Consider the following 26,439-nt stretch of genomic DNA (forward strand, 5'->3'; position numbering starts at 1 on the left):
GGGGTTAAATACATCCATATAGCCCAGGAGCTATATGTGATGTATTTCTTTTGCCATCCTAAGGTATTTCTGTTTTTATTGCGTCTCAGGGCGCTCCCCCCCAGCGCCCTGCACCCTCAGTGACCGGAATGTGAAGTGTGCTGAGAGCAATGGCGCACAGCTGCAGTGCTGTGCGCTACCTTAGTTGAAGACAGGAACGTCTTCTGCCGCCGATTTCACCGGACCTCTTCGTTCTTCTGGCTCTGTAAGGGGGCCGGCGGCGCGGCTCCGGGACCCATCCAGGCTGAACCTGTGATCGTCCCTCTGGAGCTAATGTCCAGTAGCCTAAGAAACCCAATCCACTCTGCACGCAGGTGAGTTCGTTTCTTCTCCCCTTAGTCCCACGATGCAGTGAGCCTGTTGCCAGCAGGACTCACTGAAAATAAAAAACCTAAAATAAACTTTTACTCTAAGCAGCTCAGGAGAGCCACCTAGCATGCACCCTTCTCGTTCGGGCACAAAAATCTAACTGAGGCTTGGAGGAGGGTCATAGGGGGAGGAGCCAGTGCACACCAGCTAGTTCAAGCTTTTACTTTTGTGCCCAGTCTCCTGCGGAGCCGCTATTCCCCATGGTCCTTACGGAGTCCCAGCATCCACTTAGGACGTCAGAGAAACAATGTATAATAAAGAGTAGAGTACCAGCACACAATAAATAGTCATGTGGTATATTGCTATTTTGTGTGATAAAGCATGGTCTGGCATTACCTTATAGAGTGGCCAGAGACACCGTACTGTACATTGGCAGTGTGAATTCCTTTGGCACCAACCCCCACCATTATACACCCTATTTACACCATTTTAGAATGAGGAGCACGAATCGCTTCCTGTTGTACCCGGGCGGCAGCAGAAACTACAAGTCCCGGCAGCACAGTCTGTAGCGTTGTGTACCCGCCCATAGGAGGCTGTGCGCAGCTTGTGCTGGTTGAGAGGGCGGCGGCGGGAGTCGTTACCAGCAGCAGCGGCGACGGCGGGACCCTAAGGACCTCGGGAGGGGTGAGATTAGAGTCCAGGCCTTGTCTTTATTATATTAGGCTTTCGGAGCGGAGAAGTGCAGTGTATCCCCGGAACTGTGGCCCAGCAGCAGTAGATCCCTCCCACAGGGACCATGGCGGGGCTTTGAGCCTCGTGTGAGCCGGGGCTGGCTGGGTGGGCAGCCGGAGTCTGGGGGGTGAGGTTTTCGGGTGCTAATATCTCGAAGAGTGGGGTAACGCTATATTCCCGGGGTGCCAGCAGTTCCGAGACCGTGTGCTTGCTTTGTGCCCCTTACGGTGGAATGAATGGGAAATGCCTACGATGGGGGTGACAAAGAAGTTACTCATGCGGCCCGTCCGGGGCTGTCACACAGGAGTTATATAGAAGTGCTGGAGACGTGTGTTACGCCGAGAATTTACTCTTTAAAATTGATTAAAAACACCCATGACTCAGCAGCACTACATAACATCCACCCAGCGCCCAGGCTTGTCTACCCTTTTATGTAATGTAGTATATACATTCATTTTATACAATCTATTAGTGTGTGTTACTTTCTTTTCCGCTTGTCTGGTTTGTGGAATGTAAAAAAAGTGCATAGTGCTATCAGTGTTTCCTCCCCTGTGTGTGTGTGTAATACACATGCATATAAGATGTCCCTATGTTTGGGATGTCTCATTGATTATATTTAGAAAGTAGCAATGCCACATTGTTGTGAAAGTTCTCTGTACTATAGACTGCATTACTGTCACTGAAGGTAAAACATTTTGTTCTGGATAGGAGGATCAATTCATATAAACAACTTTACTTTTCCTAAAGGTGTGTACACACGGTAAGATCTTTTCTTCCGATTCTGACTATATAGTCAGAATCGGAAGAAAAGATAGTGCAGATCGCAAGGTGACAGTCACCTTGCGATCCCGATCCGATGCGCGGCCCCGCGCGGTCGGCATCGGCCGAAAAAATAGGCTTTGCAGGCAAGTCAATCCTGACTATCTCTATAGAAGAGATAGTCAGGATTGACACTTAGCCAAAATCGCAAAGAACCAGGATTGCAAGCACACTCATTATGTGCTTGCGATACTGGCTAAGTGCCGACCCGGTCCTCCGTCGCACAGTGAGAATCGGATAAGTCCGAATCTCACCGTGTGTACACACCCTAAGTTTTGTGCTTACTTTATTTGAGGGCTACTGTATTGACATCTTGGTGCTAAGGATGGGAAAGCTTGCAGTTACACTATTCACAACTGGTCGGATAGAAGAAAAATAGTTACCCTACCATAGGGGCTAAGGGTTTTATTTCTGAAACTTCATGTTGTAAAACCTGGTGCGTCTGATTCTGCTTATGCCCAATATTTAAAAATACAATATTTTTACTAGCAAGACACAACTAGCTATAAGCATTGCCCTTGTTTTTTTTTTTTTTGTTTTTTTTTATCTGGCATAAACATGAACAGAAGTACCAGGTTTTACAACCTGAGGCTTCATAAATAAACCACAAAGAATGCAATTGGTGTGTGGCAACAAATGGTATTTGAAGGGGTTCAGGGATACGTTTGTTGCGTTAAAAGCACTAGGTATGCTTTTTGTGATTTGGCCACATTGGAACTTGAGACTACTTTTATAAGTTCTGGCAAACACTAACTTTTGTAGGGCCATGGAACTACTTGGTAGCTTCTTATATTTTGTGGTAGGGGTACATTCTTTCCTGTTGACCATTAACGCCTCTAATAATTACATAACCTGTATATTATTGTGCCACGAAAAATGTTTACATTAAGAGTGTGCTTTAAAACCAAGTCATTTACTGTTTTTATTTTGTATACGTTTTAATTCCGGTTAAATATAATACTAATGAATTTATGCTCCTCCCTACATGTATTAACCATAAAATGAACACATGCAACCCAATACCTTTCCCCATGGATGGAATCTTTGCTCTAGCATGGAGTCAAATGACAGTATATGACTATTGCTACTAGCTGGTGCAGCAAGTATGTATAGATTGTAAGCTTGCGAGCAGGGCCTTCCTACCTCTGTCTGTCTGTTTTTACCCAGTTTTGTTCTATTACTGTTCTAATTGTAAAGCGCAATGGAATATGCTGCGCTATATAAGAAACTGGTAATAAATGTTTTACGTCACATGATTAAGAAGCATTTGTATAGTCTCATTCCAGAGATAAGTGCATATTGAAAAATTGTACACGAGACAGATTATCTAGTGAAGAGGAAACAAAGTAAACAATCCAGATTGTGTTTCTGTTTAAGTCCGCAGCGCATTTGTTTCTACAGGCAAAATGTATTCTGACGGCATACCTTTTGGGCCACGCTATTATATTCCCCTCGGGTGGTGGCAGGGACCACCACCCTAGGGGGAATTGTGACGATCGGGATTTTAACTGTCGGCATTTTCACTGCTGTCGGGATTCCGGCGGCGGTATTTCAAACGCCTGGTTCACAACCGTCAAGAAATTAACTGCATACCTTTATAGTACTCCTCCCTGTACGCCTCCGCAGGTGCATGCAAGCGTGACTGTTCAAAAAAACAACTGTATGTTCCCATGTATGTGTGGCTGTTTTCTGAGCATATGCTGATTTTTGCATATAGTACATGGCGTAAACTAGCAGAAGTCTCCGCATAAATATGATTTTAAGGTTGAATACAAAATTGTTTACTTTGGAGTCAATTCAATTCTGCGCGGATTGAATAGCGCCAAGAGGGAGCTCCCAGAGTTTTTCAATTCAGCATGATCTGATGCCCAACAAGAGGATTTCTTCTCAGTGCGAGCATAAATCCCACAAAAGTACTGACACAATGGTGTTTTCTGCATTAAGAGGAGATCTTGGGGGAAGCCCAGCACCTCCGTAAGTGCTAGGCACGCCCCAAAGATGTGACGCTGATGGGACCGCCCCCCCCCCCCCCCCCCCCAAATAGTGATGATGGCAGGGCTGTGCCCCCTTAACCGGCCACGCCCCTTTTCAGATGTGCGGCGATACTGTGCCTCCATATTAGAGCCCTGCCCGCACCCTAGCAGGAACACTACTAAGTGCAGGGTGTGATGGAGACAATTGAATAGCACCGGGAAGTAGATTCGTATTGTGCTGAATTGAGTCGACCCCCATATATTTTTTTTCTGGAGAAGCCTTAAAAACAAAATGTCTTAGAACTTTAGCTTCATATGAAGCAGTTGCTTACACGTGATGACGATGCCTAATGTTTCATTTACATTTTTTTTCCTAGTATGTTTTACACAGTGTTAACTTATTGGAATAACTTAAAAAAAAAAAAAAATGGTATTCCTATGAAGTGTTGGAAAGTGCATTAGGTCTACATTCCTGCATTCTTTATATTAAAACAGCCTATTCTCTTTTCATGCACTAGGAAGTGTAATTTTAATAGGAATACATGAAACTAGTATTTTGGACCTATTGTATATCTGGGTGCTCGTTATTGTGCTCTGCCTTACAGGATTTTGTTCCTCCCCCCCCCCCCATCACTTATCTTTGTCCCACTTATCCCCAATCCACATTTTTCTATTTCTTATCTGTACCCCCATCTCCATTCTTTTTTTTTTTTTTTTTTTTTTCCTCCTCACCCCATTATCTTGTCTCATTCCTGCCCCCTGTCTCCATATCTCTCATTTCTGTCCCTCTCACATCTGTCCTACTCAGCCCTTCACACACTCCTGTCTCATCTCTTTCCCTCCATCTCCCTCTCATCTCTGTTCCTAATGTGGGTGTCTGTCATCTCTATCCCCACCACTCCAATGAGGCACAAGTGCTGTTAAGATAGGACTGTTCCCTCCTGTCAGCACCTGCAGCCACCAATTGAATAGCTCCCGGTCACTTTAGACAGGAGCTCAGGATGGCGAAAACAGTTGAGTCGTCCCCTAGCTGTCTGTTTTGTAGAATTGCATTCTGGGACTTGATCCTATTTTGTATCGCCATTCTTGGCTTACCCCCACCTAGTTTTCTTTTCTTCTTTTTCTTCTTCTCTCTAACGCCCTAGAGGATGCTGGGGACTCCGTAAGGACCATGGGGATAGACGGGCTCCGCAGGAGACATGGGCACTTTAAGAAAAAATTTAGTTCTGGGTGTGCACTGGCTCCTCCCTCTATGCCCCTCCTCCAGACCTCAGTTTGATACTGTGCCCAGAGGAGCTGGGTGCTTTTCAGTGAGCTCTCCTGAGTTTACTGATAGAAAGTATTTTGTTAGGTTTTTTATTTTCAGGGAGCTCTGCTGGCAACAGACTCCCTGCATCGTGGGACTGAGGGGAGAGAAGCAGCCCTACTCTCTGAAGCAAGGTTCTGCTTCTTAGGCTACTGGACACCATTAGCTCCAGAGGGATTGGTACGCAGGATCTCACCCTCGCCGTCCGTCCCAGAGCCGCGCTGCCGTCCCCCTCGCAGAGCCGGAAGACAGAAGCCGGATGAGTATGAGAAGGAAAGAAGACTTCACAGGCGGCAGAAGACTTCATGATCTTCACTAGAGGTAACGCACAGCACTGCAGCTGTGCGCCATTGCTCCACACACCTCACATACTCCGGTCACTGTAAGGGTGCAGGGCGCAGGGGGGGGCGCCCTGGGCAGCATTTGGGACCTCATATTGGCAAAAAGACCACATATATACAGCTGGGCACTGTATATATGTATGAGCCCCCGCCAAAATTACAGTTTAAGTGGGACAGAAGCCCGCCGCCGAGGGGGCGGGGCTTCTCTCTCAGCACTCACCAGCGCCATTTTTTCTCCACAGCACCGCTGAGAGGAAGCTCCCCGGGCTCTCCCCTGCTGATACACGGTAGAAGAGGGTTGAAAAGAGAAGGGGGGCACATAATTAGGTGCAAAAACTATACATACAGCAGCTACTGGGTTAACATTAAGTTACTGTGTTATTCCTGGGATATTATAGCGCTGGGGTGTGTGCTGGCATACTCTCTCTCTGTCTCTCCAAAGGGCCTGGTGGGGGAACTGTCTTCAGAAAGGACATTCCCTGTGTGTGTGGTGTGTCGGTACGCTTGTGTCGACATGTCTGAGGAGGAAGGCTATGTGGGAGAGGAGCGGGAGCAAATGAATGTGGTGTCTCTACGCCGACACCTGATTGGATGGATATGTGGAAGGTTTTAAATGATAATGTTAATTCCTTGCATAAAAGATTTGACAAGGCTGATGCATTGGGGCGGTCAGGGTCTCAACCCATGCCTGACCCTATGTCGCAGGGACCGTCGGGGTCTCATAAGCGCCCACTATCCCAAATTGTTGACACAGATACCGACATGGATTCTGACTCCAGTGTCGATTACGATGATGCAAGGTTACAGCCAAAATTGGCTAAATCCCTTCGATATATGATTATAGCAATAAAGGATGTTTTGCACATCACAGAGGAAACCCCTGTCCCTGACACGAGGGTGTATATGTATAAGGGAAAGAAGCCTGAGGTAACTTTTCCCCCCTCACATGAACTGAATGAGTTATGTGAAAAAGCTTGGGAATCTCCAGATAAAAAACTGCAGATTTCCAAACAGATTCTTATGACTTCAAAGCAGACTATTGCTCGCTGGATCTGTAACACGATTCAGCAGGCGCATTCTACGGCAGGATTGCCGTTACCGAAATCGGTCAAGGCCCATTCCACTAGGAAAGTGGGCTCTTCTTGGGCGGCTGCCCGAGGGGTCTCGGCACTACAGCTGTGTCGAGCTGCTACTTGGTCGGGTTCAAACACCTTTACAAAATTCTATAAGTTTGATACCCTGGCTGTTTGCTCAATCGGTGCTGCAGAGGCATCCGCACTCTCCCGCCCGTTTGGGAGCTTTGGTATAATCCCCATGGTCCTTACGGAGTCCCCAGCATCCTCTAGGACGTTAGAGAAAATAAGATTTTAAACCTACCAGTAAATCTTTTTCTCGTAGTCCGTAGAGGATGCTGGGCGCCCGTCCCAAGTGCGGACAACTTCTGCAATACTTGTATATAGTTATTGCTTCGATAAGGGTTATGTTATAGTTGCGTCGGTCCTGAATGATGCTATGTTGTTTTCATACTGTTAACTGGGTTGTTATCACGAGTTATACGGTGTGATTGGTGTGGGCTGGTATGAATCTTAGAAAACCAAAGGAAAAAATAGCAGCGCTAATGGAATAGTATGAATGAATCTAATATGAAGGATTGAGTGAAAAAATTCTTAAATTTAATAAAACATAAGTTTTAGGCCTCAATAAAAATTGGATGCAAGATCCACATATAACAATTTAAAACAATGAAAACAGCAATTGAGGGTCAATGATGCATAGCTGCCTATCACATTAATATCCGTTCCTAGTATTATGCCTGGAACATATAGCAGATAAAAACAGACTGACAGCGCAGACACACCAATACACTTTACCCAAAGACCGCTAGAGGTGTAGTCCCTTAAGAGTGTCTCTGATGTTTATACTCAAAACCAGCCAGGTTCGGGGATCCTCATTTAGTACGGTGTCCTCTTTGTGGAGATGGGGTGATGGTGTTCCAAGTTGTTGGATGTTTTGTCCCGTTTTATCTGCAGATGGCAAAGTCCAGTATTTGGTCCGGATGTGATTTGGCAGCAAAAAGATAGCACAATTGATGACCCAAGTAGCCTCCTCCTGACGCGTTTCGCTGCGAGCAGTGCAGCTTTTTCAAAGGTGACTTAGGTGGGCAACTAACATGGTATTTATACCTTAGGTGATTACCAAACACTAAGCAGCTGTTTCACACAATCCTTCAATTTGGTCCAATACCACATAAAAATTTTAAGATTACCACTTCTATGGGTTCTAAATGTGTTCCTAGGACAGACTCGGATGACTAAATTATATTATTCAAAGGAATTTTAATACAAAAACGATTTCTTTTCTCAATTCCAAACCCTACCTAATGTATCACTTCCGGGTCACAGGGGCATCTATTCCCATCACAAGTATCCAGTCTCGTCATATATTTTCAGAAACTTAAATACAGAGGTTCTCTACCTGCCCGCATGTCTTTACCTCGGTCAGCACAACCCCCATATAAGATGTATAGATAACAAGCAGGAGAACTCACATTACTTTTGTGTTCTAATTCGGCGTTCCATTTCCGCCCCTTGGAACGCATTTTGCGTTCCACCATTCAGTTTACCGGATGCTGTTCCTGAACATCGTTCGTTTCTCCGGTCATGTGACCCCTGTTTCCCTGATGCCTATGGGAATTGTAGTATAACCCAGATTGTTAAGGACAACCTCGTATACGCAGCGGGGCAGTCACGCCTGTTGGCATGGTAACCCGCTATCGCTTCCTTCAGTTAATATGAACCAATTATGAGAACAGATTATTATGAGGACATATTTTGATTACGTCTCCTTATCTGGGGAAGGGTTTATTCATATGACATATCTAAGAATAGTTATATAGATGAACATATATCTAACTCTTCTCCTCAGCTCCTAGATATATGTTCATCTATATAACTATTCTTAGATATGTCATATGAATAAACCCTTCCCCAGATAAGGAGACGTAATCAAAATATGTCCTCATAATAATCTGTTCTCATAATTGGTTCATATTAACTGAAGGAAGCGATAGCGGGTTACCATGCCAACAGGCGTGACTGCCCCGCTGCGTATACGAGGTTGTCCTTAACAATCTGGGTTATACTACAATTCCCATAGGCATCAGGGAAACAGGGGTCACATGACCGGAGAAACGAACGATGTCCAGGAACAGCATCCGGTAAACTGAATGGTGGAACGCAAAATGCGTTCCAAGGGGCGGAAATGGAACGCCGAATTAGAACACAAAAGTAATGTGAGTTCTCCTGCTTGTTATCTATACATCTTATATGGGGGTTGTGCTGACCGAGGTAAAGACATGCGGGCAGGTAGAGAACCTCTGTATTTAAGTTTCTGAAAATATATGACGAGACTGGATACTTGTGATGGGAATAGATGCCCCTGTGACCCGGAAGTGATACATTAGGTAGGGTTTGGAATTGAGAAAAGAAATCGTTTTTGTATTAAAATTCCTTTGAATAATATAATTTAGTCATCCGAGTCTGTCCTAGGAACACATTTAGAACCCATAGAAGTGGTAATCTTAAAATTTTTATGTGGTATTGGACCAAATTGAAGGATTGTGTGAAACAGCTGCTTAGTGTTTGGTAATCACCTAAGGTATAAATACCATGTTAGTTGCCCACCTAAGTCACCTTTGAAAAAGCTGCACTGCTCGCAGCGAAACGCGTCAGGAGGAGGCTACTTGGGTCATCAATTGTGCTATCTTTTTGCTGCCAAATCACATCCGGACCAAATACTGGACTTTGCCATCTGCAGATAAAACGGGACAAAACATCCAACAACTTGGAACACCATCACCCCATCTCCACAAAGAGGACACCGTACTAAATGAGGATCCCCGAACCTGGCTGGTTTTGAGTATAAACATCAGAGACACTCTTAAGGGACTACACCTCTAGCGGTCTTTGGGTAAAGTGTATTGGTGTGTCTGCGCTGTCAGTCTGTTTTTATCTGCTATATGTTCCAGGCATAATACTAGGAACGGATATTAATGTGATAGGCAGCTATGCATCATTGACCCTCAATTGCTGTTTTCATTGTTTTAAATTGTTATATGTGGATCTTGCATCCAATTTTTATTGAGGCCTAAAACTTATGTTTTATTAAATTTAAGAATTTTTTCACTCAATCCTTCATATTAGATTCATTCATACTATTCCATTAGCGCTGCTATTTTTTCCTTTGGTTTTCTTTGATGTATGGTTGGGGTGTGACTACCCCCACTACGTTATAGCAGCAGAATTAGAGACACAGCACCTGAAAGCGCCCGATCTTCCATTTGTTTGGTAGATTTCTTTGGTATGAATCTTACCCTTGATAGAGTCAAATAACTACCTTTTAACATTAGCTATATATTAATACCGTGTAGCCGTAATGGCTGCTAAACCATGTGCACATGCTACGCACTCCGTACGCTATTTGCGTATGAAGACCTCGCACGTGGTACGCAAATAAAGTACACACGCTGTGCTGGGTGTACGGAATACCCACAGTGAGCATACACACAGACAGTAACCTTTATAAACTTTAAACACAGATTATGCTTACTCTGTAACCCTTGTATGCAACACACTATGATTGAGTTTGTGTTGTAAAACCTTACTACTGAAATACTGCAGCGATATAACGCTGCTTAACCTTGTTAATGTAAATGCTGTTAGAGCGATTTAGAATTCAGAAACCCTTTGTACCAGCTAGAGAGACACAGACACCCTGCTGAGGTTCTAACACCTTATATGAACGTTCTATTTGCAAAAGAATAATACAATACAATACAAGTCATACACTACCAATATAACATAGACTACCTAACCAGATAACTGGAAATGAAATACAATAACAGTACAATAACACTTAAGAGAAAGGAGAGAGAAAGAGGAGAGGAGAGAGAGATATGGCTCACAATAACAATAAAGACAATATGATTGCGGAGAACTTACGCACAAGGGAAACAATCGCATGCGCCTCTGGATATCCAGCTCCCGATTATCAGTGATGAGAACCGTTGAAGAGAATAGTAAAATGGGAGCTGGATCAGATCGGCTTGTCTTTTTATACCCTACACACAATACAGTACAATGGTCCCTATATTCTTATTGTTCATTGGACACAGGAATTCGTCTCCGCATTATAACAAAAGGTCATAGGTTGATTCATACAGGTGGGCTGTGACTATTTCAAACTGCTCAGGTGGGTGGGAAACTAGGTTTCCCCGCCGCATGGATAATAAAGTGTAAATAATAGTAAAAGTCCATAAACTTCTTATGTCCATAACTATTCGCACGAGCGATTAATCCGCTTCAAACCAACACCGGAATATTGCTAATTAAATACTCTTCCGATGGATACTAAACACCACTGTATAACCCTTGTCTGACCCTTCGTATCAAACAAAGAGGGATCTCTTTGTCTATGAACATGCTACATTAACTAAACTTTCAGATTCTATCAAAGGGACCATAATCTACAAAATACATTACAGGTTGAGTCTCCCTTATCCAAAATGCTTGGGACCAGAGGTATTTTGGATATGGGATTTTTCCGTATTTTGGAATAATTGCATACCATAATGAGCTATCAAGGTGATGGGACCTAAATCTAAGCACAGAATGCATTTATGTTTCATATACACCTTATACACACAGCCTGAAGTTCATTTTAGACAATATTTTTTATAACTTTGTGCATTAAACAAAGTGTGTGTACATTTACACAATTCATTTATGTTTCATATACACCTTATACACACAGCCTGAAGGTCATTTAATACAATATTTTTAATAACTTTGTGTATTAAACAAACTTTGTGTACATTGAGCCATCAAAAAACAAAGGTTTCACTATCTCACTCTCACTCAAAAAAGTCCGTATTTCGGAATATTCCGTATTTTGGAATATTTGGATATGGGATACTCAACCTGTATATGGTAAAAATATGTAACGATTGAGTCGCACGCTAGGCGCACATAAACTCTACTGTAAATGCGCATACCGTGCGCCTGCGGGTGCACATAACAGCGGGTATGCGTACGCACGGGAGAGCGCATGTACGCGCAGCGGGGACACGCATGAGGTGCAAATATGGCAGTGTGCATCATGATATTTTTCTGACTTTGACACCCTGGATTAACAAAATCCTTTCCTCGTAATGTCCATCTCCTCTGGGCACAGTTTCTCTGAGGTCTGGAGGAGGGGCATAGAGGGAGGAGCCAGTGCACACCCACAACTAAATTCTTTCTTAGACTGGCTTCGCAGGAGACATGGGCACTTTATCTCCATGGTCCTTACGGAGTCCCCAGCATCCTCTACAGACTACGAGAAAAAGATTTACTGGTAGGTTTAAAATCTTTTTTTTTTTTTTTTTTTAACATTTCAAAGTGTCTTGAATGGAGTCATCTCATAGGGCACGATTCAATTCTGCGCGCGTTGAATAGTGCCGGGAATTAACTCCCATACTGTATTCAGTACAGCGCCCTGTGACACCTGACAACAGGATTTTTTTCTTCACACCCCCGGAGGGGTGCAAGCAGAAATCTGGCGAAAGTGCCGACACAATACTGATTTCTGCCCTTAGCGCGGCGGGAACAGCATTGCGCCAGGCATTTAAGTTGGAGAATGCAGGGTCTCCCGACAAAATACCCTGTTTAGTCCGGGAGAACGGGCATTCTCCCATCTTACATTGCACTGTATTGAATAGCACCTGGAGCTAATGCCTGGCTCTATTCAACTCGTGCCAACCGTTTGCGGCACAGCAAGTTCTAGAAAGTTGGAGCTACAAAGCTCAACCTCCAAATGAAGTACTGTATAGGGGATACTACTACTACTTCTTAATTGTTTAGAGTGTAAGGAATTAAAAGCTGATTCAAATACCATGGATCCTTATATGCAGTTTTTTGAAAGACCGTATGCCAGTCTTGAAATACAAGGGGTGTGCAATAAGTTTTTGGATGCACAAAAAGTATTATTTCTCTAACGTCCTAAGTGGATGCTGGGGACTCCGTAAGGACCATGGGGAATAGCGGCTCCGCAGGAGACTGGGCACATCTAAAGAAAGCTTTAGGACTAACTGGTGTGCACTGGCTCCTCCCCCTATGACCCTCCTCCAAGCCTCAGTTAGATTTCTGTGCCCGACGAGAAGGGTGCACACTAGGGGCTCTCCTGAGCTTCTTAGTGAAAGTTTTAGTTTAGGTTTGTTATTTTCAGTGAGACCTGCTGGCAACAGGCTCACTGCATCGAGGGACTTAGGGGAGAAGAAGCGAACTCACCTGCGTGCAGAGTGGATTGGGCTTCTTGGCTACTGGACATTAGCTCCAGAGGGACGATCACAGGCCCAGCCTGGATGGGTCCCGGAGCCGCGCCGCCGGCCCCCTTACAGAGCCAGAAGAGCGAAGAGGTCCGGAAAAATCGGCGGCAGAAGACGTTCCTGTCTTCAATAAGGTAGCGCACAGCACTGCAGCTGTGCGCCATTGCTCTCAGCACACTTCATACTCCGGTCACTGAGGGTGCAGGGCGCTGGGGGGGGCGCCCCGAGACGCAATAAAACATGATAAAAATACCTTACATGGCAAAAAAATACATCACATATAGCTCCTGGGCTATATGGATGCATTTAACCCCTGCCAGAATATACAGAAAAACGGGTGATAGGCTCCGCCCCCTTTTCGGCGGCCTTATCTCCTCAGCACACTGGCGCCATTTTCCCTCACAGCTCAGTTGGAGGGAAGCTCCCTGGCTCTTCCCTGCAGTCACTACACTACAGAAAGGGTTAAAAAAAGAGAGGGGGGCACTAATTAGGCGCAGTATTAAAACATACAGCAGCTATAAGGGGAAAAACACTTATATAAGGTTATCCCTGTATATATATATATATATATAGCGCTCTGGTGTGTGCTGGCATACTCTCCCTCTGTCTCCCCAAAGGGCTAGTGGGGTCCTGTCCTCTATCAGAGCATTCCCTGTGTGTGTGCTGTGTGTCGGTACGTTTGTGTCGACATGTATGAGGAGAAAAATGATGTGGAGACGGAGCAGAGTGTCTGTAACAGTGATGTCACCACCTAGGGGGTCGACACCTGAGTGGATGTACTGTTGAAAATTACGTGACAGTGTCAGCTCTGTATAAAAAAACAGTGGTTGACATGAGACAGCCGGCTACTCAGCTTGTGCCTGTCCAGACGTCTCATAGGCCGTCAGGGGCTCTAAAGCGCCCGTTACCTCAGATGGCAGATACAGACGCCGACACGGATACTGACTCCTGTGTCGACGGTGAAGAGACGACCGTGATTTCCAGTAGGGCCACACGTTACATGATTGAGACAATGGAAAATGTTTTATACATTTCTGATAATACGAGTACCACCAAAAAGGGGTATTATGTTCGGTGAGGGAAAAAATACCTGTAGTTTTCCTGAATCTGAGAAATAAAATGAGGTGTGTGATGATGCGTGGGTTTCCCCCTGATAACAATTGATAATTTCTTAAAAAGTATTGGCTGTATACCCTTTCCCGCCAGAGGTTAGGGTGCGTTGGGAAACACCCCCTAGGGGGGATAAGGCGCTCACACGCTTGTAAGAACAAGGGCTCTACCCTCTCATGAGATGGCCGCCCTTAAGGATCCTGCTGATAGAAAGCAGGAGGGTATCCAAAAATGTATTCACACACATACTGGTGTTATACTGCGACCAGCAATCGCCTCAGCCTGGAGGTGCAGTGCTGGGTTGGCATGGTCGGATTCCCTGACTGGAAATATTGATATCCTAGATAAGAATAGTATATTATTGCCTATAGAGCATTTAAAAGATGCATTTCTATATATGCAGGATGCACAGCGGAATATTTGCCGACTGGCATCAAGTATAAGTGCGTTGTCCAATTCTACCAGTAAAATGGTCAGGTGATGCGGATTCCAAACGGCATTTGGAAGTATTGCCTTTGAAAGGGGACATTTGGGGTCGGTCTTTTAGACCTGGTGGCCACGGCAACAACTGGGAAATCCACGTTTGTACCCCAGGTCGCCTCTCAAAATAAGACGCCGTATTATCAGGCGCAGTCCTTTGATGGCAAGAGGACAAAAGGTTCCTCTTTTCTGCTCGTGACAGAGGGAGAGGAAAAAGGCTGAAGAGATTACCCAGTTCCCAGGAACAGAAATCCTTTCCCGCCTCTGCAAAGCCCTCAGTATGACGCTAGGGCCTTACAAGCTCAGGCACGGTGGGGGCCCGTTCTCAATGAATTTCAGTGCGCAGTGGGCTCACTCGCAAGTAGACCCCTGGATCCTTCAGGTAATATCTCAAGGGTACATATTGAAATTCGAGACGTCTCCCCCTCGCCGTTTCCAAAAGTCGGCTTTACCGACGTCTCCCTCTGACAGGGAGGCAGTTTTGGAAGCCATTCACAAGCTGTATTCCCAGCAGGTGATAATCAAGGTACCCCTCCTGCAACAGGGAACGGGGAACTATTGTGGTACCGAAGCCAGACGGCTCGGTGAGTCCGATTCTAAATCTAAAATCTAAAATCTTTGAACACTTACATACAGAGGTTCAAATTCAAGATTGAGTCACTCAGAGCAGTGATTGCGAACCTGGAAGAAGGGGACTACATGATGTCTCGGGACATCAAGGATGCTTACCTTCATGTCAAAATTTACCCTTCTCACCAAGGGTACCTCAGGTTATGGTACAGAACTGTCACTATCAGTTCAGACGCTGCCGTAGGGATGGTCCACGACACCCCGGGTCTTTACCAAGGTAATGGCCGAAATGATATCCCTTCGAAGGAAGGGAATTTTAGTTATCCCTTACTTGGACGATTCCCTGATAAGGGTAAGATCCAGGGAACAGTTGGAAGTCGGTGTTGCACTATCTCAGGTAGTGTTGCGGCAGCACGATTGGATTCTCAATATTCCAAAATCGCAGCTGGTTCCGACGACTTGTCTTCTGTTTCCTAGGGATGTTCCTGGACACAGTCCAGAAAAAAGGTGTTTCTCCCGGAAGAGAAAGCCAGGGAGTTATCCGAGCTAGTCAGGAACCTCCTAAAACCGAACCAAGTCTCAGTGCATCAATGCACAAGGGTTCTGGGTAAAAATGGTGGCTTCCTACGAAGCAATCCCATTCGTTAGATTCCACGCAAGAACTTTCCAGTGGAACCTACTGGACAAATGGTCCGGGTCGCATTTTCAGATGCATCAGCGGATAACCCTGTCACCAAGGACAAGGGTATCCATCCTGTGGTGGTTGCAGAGTGCTCATCTTCTAGAGGGCCACAGATTCGGCTTTCAGGACTGGGTCCTGGTGACCACGGATGCCAGCCTGCGAGGCTGGGGAGCAGTCACACAGGGAAGGAATATCCAGGGCTTAGGGTCAAGCCTGGATACATCACTTCACATAAATATCCTGAAGCTAAGGGCCATTTACAATGCTCTAAGCTTAGCAAGACCTCTGCTTCAAGGTCAGCCGGTGTTGATCCAGTCGGACAACATCATGGCAGTCACCCACGTAAACAGACAGGGTGGCACAAGAAGCAGGAGGGCAAGGGCAGAAGCTGCAGGGATTCTTCGCTGGGCGGAAAATCATGTGATAGCACTGTCAACAGTATTCATTCCGGGAGTGGACAACTGGGAAGCAGACTTCCTCAGCACGACCTCCACCCGGGAGAGTGGGGACTTCACCCAGAAGTCGTCCACATGATTAAAAAACTCGACAGGTATTGCGCCAGGTCAAGAGACCCTCAGGCAATAGTTGTAGACGCTCTGGTAACACCGTGGGTGTACCAGTCAGTGTATGTGTTCCCTCCTCTGCCTCTCATACCCAAGGTACTGAGATTGATAAAATGGAGAGGAGAAAGCACTATATTCGTGGCTCCGGATTGGCCAAGAAGGACTTGGTAGCCGGAACTTCAAGAGATGCTCACGGAGGATCCGTGGCCTCTACCTCTAAGAAGGGACCTGCTCCAGCAAGGACCCTGTCTGTTCCAAGACTTACCGCGGCTGCGTTTGACGGCATGGCGGTTGAACGCCGGATCCTGAAGAAAAAAAGGCATTCCGGATGAAGTCATCCCTATCCTGATCAAAGCCAGGAAGGATGTAACCGCAAAAACATTATCACCGCAATTGGCGAAAATATGTTGCGTGGTGCGAGGCCAGTAAGGCCCGACGGAGGAAATTCAACTGGGTCGATTCCTGCATTTCCTGCAAACAGGAGTGTCTATGGGCCTGAAATTGGGGTCCATTAAGGTTCAAATTTCGGCCCTGTCAATTTTCTTCCAAAAAAAAAAAAAAAAAGAACTAGCTTCAGTCCCTGAAGTTCAGACGTTTGTAAAAGGGGTACTGCATATACAGCCTCCTTTTGTGCCTCCAGTGGCACTTTGGGATCTCAATGTAGTTTTGGGTTCCAAAAGTCACATTGGTTTGAACCACTTAAATCTGTGGAGTTAAAATATCTCACATGAGAAGTGGTCATGCGGTTGGCCCTGGCCTGGGCCAGGCGCGTGTCAGAATTGGCGGCTTTATCCTGAAAAAGCCCTTATCTGATTTTCCTTTCGGACAGGGCGGAATTGAGGACTCGTCCTCAGTTTCTCCCCAAGGTGTTTTCAGCGTTTCACCTGAACCAACCTATTTGTGGTGCCTGCGGCTACTAGGGACTTGGAGGACTCCAAGTTGCTAGACGTTGTCAGGGCCCTGAAAATATATGTTTCCAGGATGGAGTCAGGAAATCTGACTCGCTGTTTATCCTGTATGCACCCAACAAGCTGGGTGCTCCTGCTTCTAAGCAGACTATTGCTCGTTGGATTTGTAGTACAATTCAGCTTGCACATTCTGTGGCAGGCCTGCCACAGCCAAAAATCTGTAAATGCCCACTCCACAAGGAAGGTGGGCTCATCTTGGGCGGCTGCCCGAGGGGTCTCGGCTTTACAACTTTGCCGAGCAGCTACTTGGTCAGGAGCAAATACGTTTGTAAAATTCTACAAAATTGATATCCTGGCTGAGGAGGACCTGGAGTTCTCTCATTTGGTGCTGCAGAGTCATCCGCACTCTCCCGCCCGTTTGGGAGCTTTGGTATAATCCCCATGGTCCTTACGGAGTCCCCAGCATCCACTTAGGACGTTAGAGAAAATAAGAATTTACTTACCGATAATTCTATTTCTCATAGTCCGTAGTGGATGCTGGGCGCCCATCCCAAGTGCGGATTGTCTGCAATACTTGTACATAGTTATTGTTACAAAAATCGGGTTATTATTGTTGTGAGCCATCTTTCAGAGGCTCCTCTGTTATCATGCTGTTAACTGGGTTCAGATCACAGGTTATACGGTGTGATTGGTGTGGCTGGTATGAGTCTTACCCGGGATTCAAAATCCTTCCTTATTGTGTACGCTCGTCCGGGCACAGTATCCTAACTGAGGCTTGGAGGAGGGTCATAGGGGGAGGAGCCAGTGCACACCAGTTAGTCCTAAAGCTTTCTTTAGATGTGCCCAGTCTCCTGCGGAGCCGCTATTCCCCATGGTCCTTACGGAGTCCCCAGCATCCACTACGGACTATGAGAAATAGAATTATCGGTAAGTAAATTCTTATTTACAAAGTGAACTTAAATTTTTTTTTAAAGTATTTGCCAGAGGAGTCAATGTAAAATTGCATGCAATCAAACCACTGGAAGCAGCTGGACCAGTCTGAAACAGGTGTGTCATTTACTTGCTGGATGAGGGTCTCCACTGCAGCTTCCGGTGACTCAAAACAAATCCCACGCATCTTACGCTTGATTGGTGAACCACCGGAGCAGACAGACAATCGAATCCGGGTGTTCTGACAAGCCTGTGGCGAGGCATTGTTTAGAATATCAGGGTAAATGTATGAAGCAGTGATAAGAGTGGAGAAGTGAGCAAGTGGAGAAGTTGCCCATGGCAACCAATCAGCATTGAAGCAATAGTTATAATTGCATACTATAAAATTATACAGAGCAGCTGATTGGTTGCCTTAGGCAACTTCTCCACTGGTTCACTTCTCCACTCTTACCGCTGCTTCATACATTTACCCCATGGACACCAAATCCCGATGTGCGCTGTAGAAATATCGATTGGATATCCCCGTTCGTCAGCAGCGAGAATCGTGAACTTGAGTTACTTAAGATTTTACAGAGGCCCCAAATTGTGCTAAAAGACGTTTTGCCCTATAAAAAAATAAAAATTCTGCTCCACCACTCCAATTTTAATTCTTTCACCTTTTTTAACTTTTTTTTCGCTTTTTTTTTTAACTCCTTTTTATTATATAAAAAAATATATAATAAGTATAGTGCAAATGAAGCACTTATTTGCTAATTGGGACGACACGGGTCAGTGTGCCTTGTGAAAGGGGCCTTGGAGAATTCCCGTGTCGCCTGTCCCGTTAATTCAACCCGGGTAATAAGAAGGGGTTTTCCCAGGTTGAATACCGGGTCTGTGGCAGCGTAAACAGATTCCCGGGTTGATGGGACCCGTTTACTACATAGGGAGAGGCGGCGCGGAGATGAGCTCATCTCCCAGCATCACCTCCACCCCTGCTGCCTGCTCCGACCCCCGCCGCTATTTTTATTTATTTATTAGCAGTTTCTTATATAGCGCAGCATATTCCGTTGCGCTTTACAATTAGAACAACAATTATAGAACAAAACTGGGCAAAGACAGACAGGTAGGAAGGCCCTGCTCGCAAGCTTACAATCTATAGGGAAATAGGCATTGATACACAAGGATAGATGCTACCTGTTACATAATGGTTCCCCAGGTTGCTAGGTTCTTAATGGGTTGTATATGATATGATATGATCACCCAGCAATGTTGGAAGACAAAATGTGAGTTTATGTGGACTGTACATAGGGGATGTAACTTGATAGGGAAGCTGTTAAGGTTGTGTGTGGGTCTGAAATTTGGTAGGCTTGTCTGAAGAGATGAGTTTTCAGAGAACGTTTAAAGGTTTGGAGACTAAAGGAGAGTCTTATTGTGCGTGGGAGTGCATTCCACAGAGTGGGTGAAGCCCGGGTAAAGTCCTGTAATTTTGAGTGGGAACAGGTAATACATGTGGAGGAGAGACGCAGATCTTGTGCAGAGCGGAGAGGTCTGGTAGGGAGATATTTTGAGATGAGTGAGGAGATGTATGATGGTGCAGTTTGGTTAATAGCCTTGTATGTAAGTAAAAGTATTTATATTTGACACGGTAGAAAACCGGTAACCAATGGAGGGACTGACAGAGCGGATCAGCAGATGAAGAACGTCTGGCGAGGAAGATTAGCCTCGCAGCTGCATTTAAAATGGATTTAAGTGGTGATAGCCTATGTTTGGGAAGACCAGTAAGGAGACTATTACAATAATCAATGCGGGAGATGATGAGTGCATGGATTAGAGTTTTTGCAGTGTCTTGTGTAAGATAAGGGCGTATTTTGGATATGTTTTTAAGGTGCATGTAACATGATTTCTCTAACATCCTAGTGGATGCTGGGGACTCCGTAAGGACCATGGGGAATAGCGGGCTCCGCAGGAGACTGGGCACTCTAAAGAAAGATTTAGTACTATCTGGTGTGCACTGGCTCCTCCCTCTATGCCCCTCCTCCAGACCTCAGTTAGAATCTGTGCCCGGCCAGAGCTGGGTGCTCCTAGTGGGCTCTCCTGAGCTTGCTAGAAAGAAAGTATTTTGTCAGGTTTTTTATTTTCAGAGAGCTTCTGCTGGCAACAGACTCTCTGCTACGAGGGACTGAGGGGAGAGAAGCAAACCTACTCACGGCAGCTTGGTAGCGCTTCTTAGGCTACTGGACACCATTAGCTCCAGAGGGATCGAACACAGGTACCTAACCTTGATCGTCCGTTCCCGAAGCCACGCCGCCGTCCCCCTCGCAGAGCCAGAAGAACAGAAGCAGCAGAAGCATAAAGACGTCGAAATCGGCGGCTGAAGACTCCTGTCTTCACTTAAGGTAGCGCACAGCACTGCAGCTGTGCGCCATTGCTCCCACAGCACACCGCACACTCCGGTCACTGTAGGGTGCAGGGGGGGGGGGGGGGGGGGGGCGAGCGCGCCCTGGGCAGCAATTAAGTACCATTTTGGCAAAAAGAGACATATATACAGTCTGGGACTGTATATATGCCCGAGCCCCCGCCATTTTTTACATATTAAAGCGGGACAGAAGCCCGCCGCTGAGGGGGCGGGGCCTTCTTCCTAGGCACACCAGCGCCATTTTTTCTTCACAGCTCCGCTGGAAGGACGCTCCCCAGGCTCTCCCCTGCAGTATACAGGTGCATTAGAGGGTATAAAAGAGAGGGGGGGGGGCACATAAATTTACGCGCAGAGATATATTAACAGCAGCTACAGGGTAAACACTAAGGTACAGTGTAATCCCTGGGTTATATAGCGCTGGGGTGTGTGCTGGCATACTCTCTCTCTGTCTCCCCAAAAGCCTTTGTGGGGTCCTGTCCTCAGTCAGAGCATTCCCTGTGTGTGTGCTGTGTGTCGGTATGCCTGTGTCGACATTTTTGATGAAGTATACGTGGAGGCAGAACAAGTGCAGCTGAGTGTGGTGTCGACGGTGCCGACACCTGATTGGATGGATATGTGGAAGGTGTTAAATGATAATGTAAACTCCTTGCATAACAGATTGGATAAAACTGTAACCGTGGGACAGTCAGGGTCTCAACCCATGCTTGATCCTACAGCGCAGAGGCCGTCAGGGTCTCAAAAGCGCACACTATCCCAGATAGTTGACACAGATGTCGACACAGAATCTGACTCCAGTGTCTGTGACAATGAGGCAAAGTTGCAGCCTAAAATGACTAAAGCCATCCGCTACATGATTGTAGCAATGAAGGATGTATTGCACATTTCTGAGGAAAATCCTGTCCCTGACAAGAGGATTTATATGTACGGGGAGAAAAAGCATTCCCCCTTCACATGAAATAAATGAATTATGTGAAAAAGCGTGGGATTCCCCTGACAGGAAGGTGATAGTTTCCAAGAGATTACTTATGGCGTATCCTTTCCCGCCAACGGACAGGTTACGCTGGGAATCCTCCCCTAGGGTAGACAAGGCGTTGATACGCTTGTCTAAGAAGGTGGCCCTGCCGTCTCCGGATACGGCCGCCCTAAAGGATCCTGCGGATAGAAAGCAGGAAGCTATCCTGAAGTCTGTTTATACACATTCTGGCACACTGCTTCGGCCAGCAATTTCTTCGGCCTGGATGTGTAGTGCGGTAGCTGCATGGACGGATACTCTGTCTGAGGAGATAGATACCCTAGACAGGGACACTGTTCTACTGACCCTGGCACATATCAAGGACGCGGTCCTATATATGCGGGATGCCCAGAGGGACATTTGCCTGCTGGGCTCTAGAGTTAACGCAATGTCCATTTCTGCCAGAAGGGTCTTATGGACTCTGCAATGGACGGGGGATACCGACTCTAAAAAACACATGGAGGTTTTACCTTATAAGGGTGAGGAATTGTTTGGGGACGGTCTCTCGGACCTAGTTTCCACAGCTACGGCTGGGAAGTCAAATTTCTTGCCTTATGTCCCTCCACAACCTAAGAAAGCACCGTATTACCAAATGCAGTCCTTTTGTTCTCAGAAGAGCAAGAAGGTCAGAGGTGCGTCCTTTCTTGCCAGAGGCAGGGGTAGAGGAAAAAAGCTGCACCATGCAGCTAGTTCCCAGGAACAAAAGTCTTCCCCGGCTTCCACTAAATCCACCGCATGACGCTGGGGCTCCACAGGCGGAGCCAGGAGCCGTGGGGGCGCGTCTCCGACATTTCAGCCACCAGTGGGTTCGCTCACAGGTGGATCCTTGGGCTATACAAGTTGTCTCTCAGGGATACAAGCTGGAATTCGAGGTGACGCCCCCTCACCGTTACCTAAAATCGGCCTTACCAACTTCCCCCATGGAAAGGGAGATAGTGTTGGCGGCAATTCACAAACGTTTTCTCCAGCAGGTGGTGGTAGAGGTTCCCCCCTTCAACGGGGAAGGGGCTACTATTCCACTATGTTTGTGGTACCGAAACCGGACGGTTCGGTCAGACCCATTTTAAATTTAAAATCCCTGAACATTTATCTGAAGAAATTCAAGTTCAAAATGGAATCGCTCAGAGCGGTCATTGCAAGCCTGGAAGAGGGGGATTTTATGGTGTCTCTGGACATCAAGGATGCTTACTTGCATATCCCCATTTATCCGCCTCATCAGGAGTACCTCAGGTTTGTGGTACGGGACTGTCATTACCAATTCCAGACGTTGCCGTTTGGCCTGTCCACGGCACCGAGAGTTTTTACCAAGGTGATGGCGGAAATGATGGTGCTCCTTCGGAAGCAAGGGGTTACAATTATCCCATACTTGGATGATCTCCTCATAAAGGCGAGGTCCAGGGAGCAGTTGCTGATCAGTGTAGCACACTCTCAGGAAGTGTTGCGTCAGCACGGCTGTATTCTGAACATTCCAAAGTCGCAGCTGATTCCTGCGACGCGTCTGCCCTTCCTGGGCATGATTCTGGACACAGACCAGAAGAAGGTGTTTCTTCCGGAGGAGAAGGCTCAGGAGCTTGTGACTCTGATCAGAGACCTCCTAAAGCCAAAACAGGTGTCGGTGCATCACTGCACACGAGTCCTGGGAAAGATGGTGGCGTCATACGAAGCCATTCCCTTCGGCAGGTTCCATGCGAGGATCTTTCAGTGGGATCTGCTGGACAAGTGGTCCGGATCGCATCTTCAGATGCATCGGATGATCACCCTGTCCCCCAGGGCCAGGGTGTCTCTTCTGTGGTGGCTACAAGGTGCTCACCTCCTCGAGGGCCGCAGATTCGGCATACAGGACTGGGTCCTGGTGACCACGGATGCAAGCGTTCGAGGGTGGGGGGCAGTCACTCAAGGAAGAAACTTCCAAGGGCTGTGGTCAAGTCAGGAGACTTGTCTGCACAAAAATATCCTGGAGCTACGGGCCATATACAACGCCCTGAGTCAAGCGGAGCCTCTGCTTCGAGACCAACCAGTGCTGATTCAGTCAGACAACATCACGGCAGTCGCTCATGTAAACCGCCAGGGCGGCACAAGAAGCAGGGTGGCAATGGCGGAAGCCACCAGGATTCTTCATTGGGCGGAGAATCACGTGCAAGCACTATCAGCAGTGTTCATTCCGGGAGTGGACAATTGGGAAGCAGACTTCCTCAGCAGACACGACCTCCACCCGGGAGAGTGGGGACTTAATCAAGAAGTCTTCACGCAGATTGTAAATCGATGGGAACTGCCACAGGTGGACATGATGGCGTCCCGCCTCAACAAAAAATTAAAGAGGTATTGCGCCAGGTCAAGGGACCCTCAGGCGATGGCTGTGGACGCACTGGTGACATGGCCTCTGCTTCTCAGACAGGACCTGTTGCAACAGGGGCCCTGTCTGTTCCAAGACTTACCGCGGCTGCGTTTGACGGATCCTAGCAGAAAAGGGCATTCCGGATGCAGTTATTCCTACGCTGATAAAGGCTAGGAAGGACGTGACAGCAAAACATTATCACCGTATATGGCGAAAATATGTTGCTTGGTGTGAGGCCAGGAAGGCCCCTACAGAGGAATTCCAGCTGGGTCGATTCCTGCACTTCCTACAGTCAGGTGTGACTATGGGCCTAAAATTAGGGTCCATAAAGGTCCAGATTTCGGCCCTATCCATTTTCTTTAAAAAAAAAAACTGGCTTCACTGCCTGAGGTTCAGACGTTTGTTAAGGGAGTGCTGCATATTCAGCCTCCTTTTGTGCCACCAGTGGCACCTTGGGATCTTAACTTGGTCTTGACTTTCCTGAAATCCCACTGGTTTGAGCCACTTAAGACAGTGGAGCTAAAGTATCTCACGTGGAAAGTGGTCATGCTGTTGGCCCTAGCCTCAGCTAGACGTGTGTCAGAATTGGCGGCTTTGTCATGTAAAAGCCCCTACCTGGTTTTCCATATGGATAGGGCAGAATTGCGAACTCGTCTGCAGTTTCTGCCAAAGGTGGTGTCATCTTTTCATTTGAACCAACCCATTGTGGTGCCTGCGGCTACTCGTGACTTGGAGGATTCCAAGTTGCTTGATGTAGTCAGGGCTTTGAAGATCTATGTTGCCAGGACGGCTGGAGTCAGGAAAACTGACTCGCTGTTTATCCTGTATGCATCCAACAAGCTGGGTGCTCCTGCTTCAAAGCAAACCATTGCTCGCTGGATCTGTAACACGATTCAGCAGGCTCATTCTGCGGCTGGATTGCCGCATCCAAAATCAGTGAAAGCCCATTCCACAAGGAAGGTGGGCTCTTCTTGGGCGGCTGCCCGAGGGGTCTCGACATTACAGCTTTGCCGAGCTGCTACTTGGTCGGGTTCAAACACATTTGCAAAGTTCTACAAGTTTGATACCCTGGCTGAGGAGGACCTGGTGTTTGCCCATTCGGTGCTGCAGAGTCATCAGCACTCTCCCGCCTGTTTGGGAGCTTTGGTATAATCCCTATGGTCCTTACGGAGTCCCCAGCATCCACTAGGACGTAGAGAAAATAAGAATTTACTCACCGGTAATTCTATTTCTCGTAGTGGATGCTGGGCGCCCGTCCCAAGTGCGGACTTTCTGCAATACGTGTTTATAGTTATTGCTTAACAAAGGGTTATGGTTATGTAGCATCGGTTGAGTGATGCTCAGTTGTTCATACTGTTAACTGGGTAAGTTTATCACAAGTTGTACAGTGTGATTGGTGTGGCTGGTATGAGTCTTACCCTGGATTCCAAAATCCTTTCCTTGTAATGTCAGCGCTTCCGGGCACAGTTTCCTTAACTGAGGTCTGGAGGAGGGGCATAGAGGGAGGAGCCAGTGCACACCAGATAGTACTAAATCTTTCTTTAGAGTGCCCAGTCTCCTGCAAAGCCCGCTATTCCCCGTGGTCCTTACGGAGTCCCCAGCATCCACTACGGACTACGAGAAATCGAATTACCGGTGAGTAAATTCTTATTTTAGAGACAGATTGAATGTGTGGAACAAAGGACAGTTCAGAGTCAAGGGTGACACCTAGGCAACGAGCTTGTAAGGTGGATAGTTGCATTGTCAACAGTTATAGAGATCAGGTTGGTAACTACTCTTAGCTGGTGGGAAAATAATTAATTTGTTTTGGAAATGTTGAGTTTGAGGTGGCGAGATGACATCCAAGATGAAATGGCAGACAGGCATCCAGTGACACGAGCCAATACTGGTGGTGACAAATCTGGGGAGGATAGGTAGATTTGAGTATCATCAGCGTACAAATGATACTGAAATCCAAAGGAGCTGATTAGTTTACCAAGAGAGGAGGTATAGATTGAGAAAAGCAGAGGACCTAAGACTGAGCCTTGCGGTACTCCAACTGATAGAGGTAGAGAAGAGGAGGTAGAATCAGAGAAGTGAACACTGAAAGAGCGATTAGATAGGTAGGATGAGAACCAAGAAAGGGCTGTGTCCTGAAGACCTAGGGATTGTAGTGTTTGTATGAGAAGAGAGTGGTCAACAGTGTCAAAAGCAGTAGAGAGATCTAGAAGAATAAGTAGTGTGTAATGGCCTTTTGATCTAGCAGTGACTAGATCATTCACTACTTTGGTCAGTGCTGTCTCTGTGGAGTGTTGGGCACGAAAGCCTGACTGAAGTTGGTCCAATAAGTTGTGCGAGTTAAGAAAGTGTGTAAGGCGAGTGTAGGCAACCGACCCAGCATATTGCCTGGTCGGAAACCAGCAGAGAGGCTCCAATGCCGGGAAGGACCAGTTTCCAATTCCCGGGTGGGATCCGGCATTGGAGATGTGAAAGGGGTATAAGTGTTTGTGGTAATGTGTGGTTAAATTTGTATGACAGACAGCCTCCTGATGCCCCAGCACATGCTAGCCTTATACCCTTAAAAATATCTCCT

General features: G+C 46.6%; 1 protein-coding gene and 1 long non-coding RNA gene across 4 annotated transcripts in view; one reads left to right on the forward strand and one right to left on the reverse strand.

The window, feature by feature from the left end:
• LOC134969363 (uncharacterized) overlaps positions 1 to 866 on the reverse strand; it is a 132,819-nt gene extending 131,953 nt beyond the window's left edge. For both annotated transcript variants that reach the window (XR_010189457.1, XR_010189456.1), the window contains exon 1: positions 745 to 866. This is a non-coding gene — a long non-coding RNA (uncharacterized LOC134969363). The remainder of the gene's footprint in view (positions 1 to 744) is intronic.
• The window catches only part of NUTF2 (nuclear transport factor 2), a 175,576-nt gene continuing 149,990 nt past the window's right edge, over positions 854 to 26,439 (forward strand). The window contains exon 1 of one of the 2 annotated variants that reach the window (XM_063945282.1): positions 854 to 1,032. The gene's annotated coding sequence lies outside the window, so the exon portion shown is untranslated. The remainder of the gene's footprint in view (positions 1,033 to 26,439) is intronic. The other variant, XM_063945281.1, reaches the window with a different exon arrangement.

This window comes from Pseudophryne corroboree, chromosome 11 (assembly GCF_028390025.1).
Source record: "Pseudophryne corroboree isolate aPseCor3 chromosome 11, aPseCor3.hap2, whole genome shotgun sequence".
NCBI lineage: Eukaryota > Metazoa > Chordata > Amphibia > Anura > Myobatrachidae > Pseudophryne > Pseudophryne corroboree.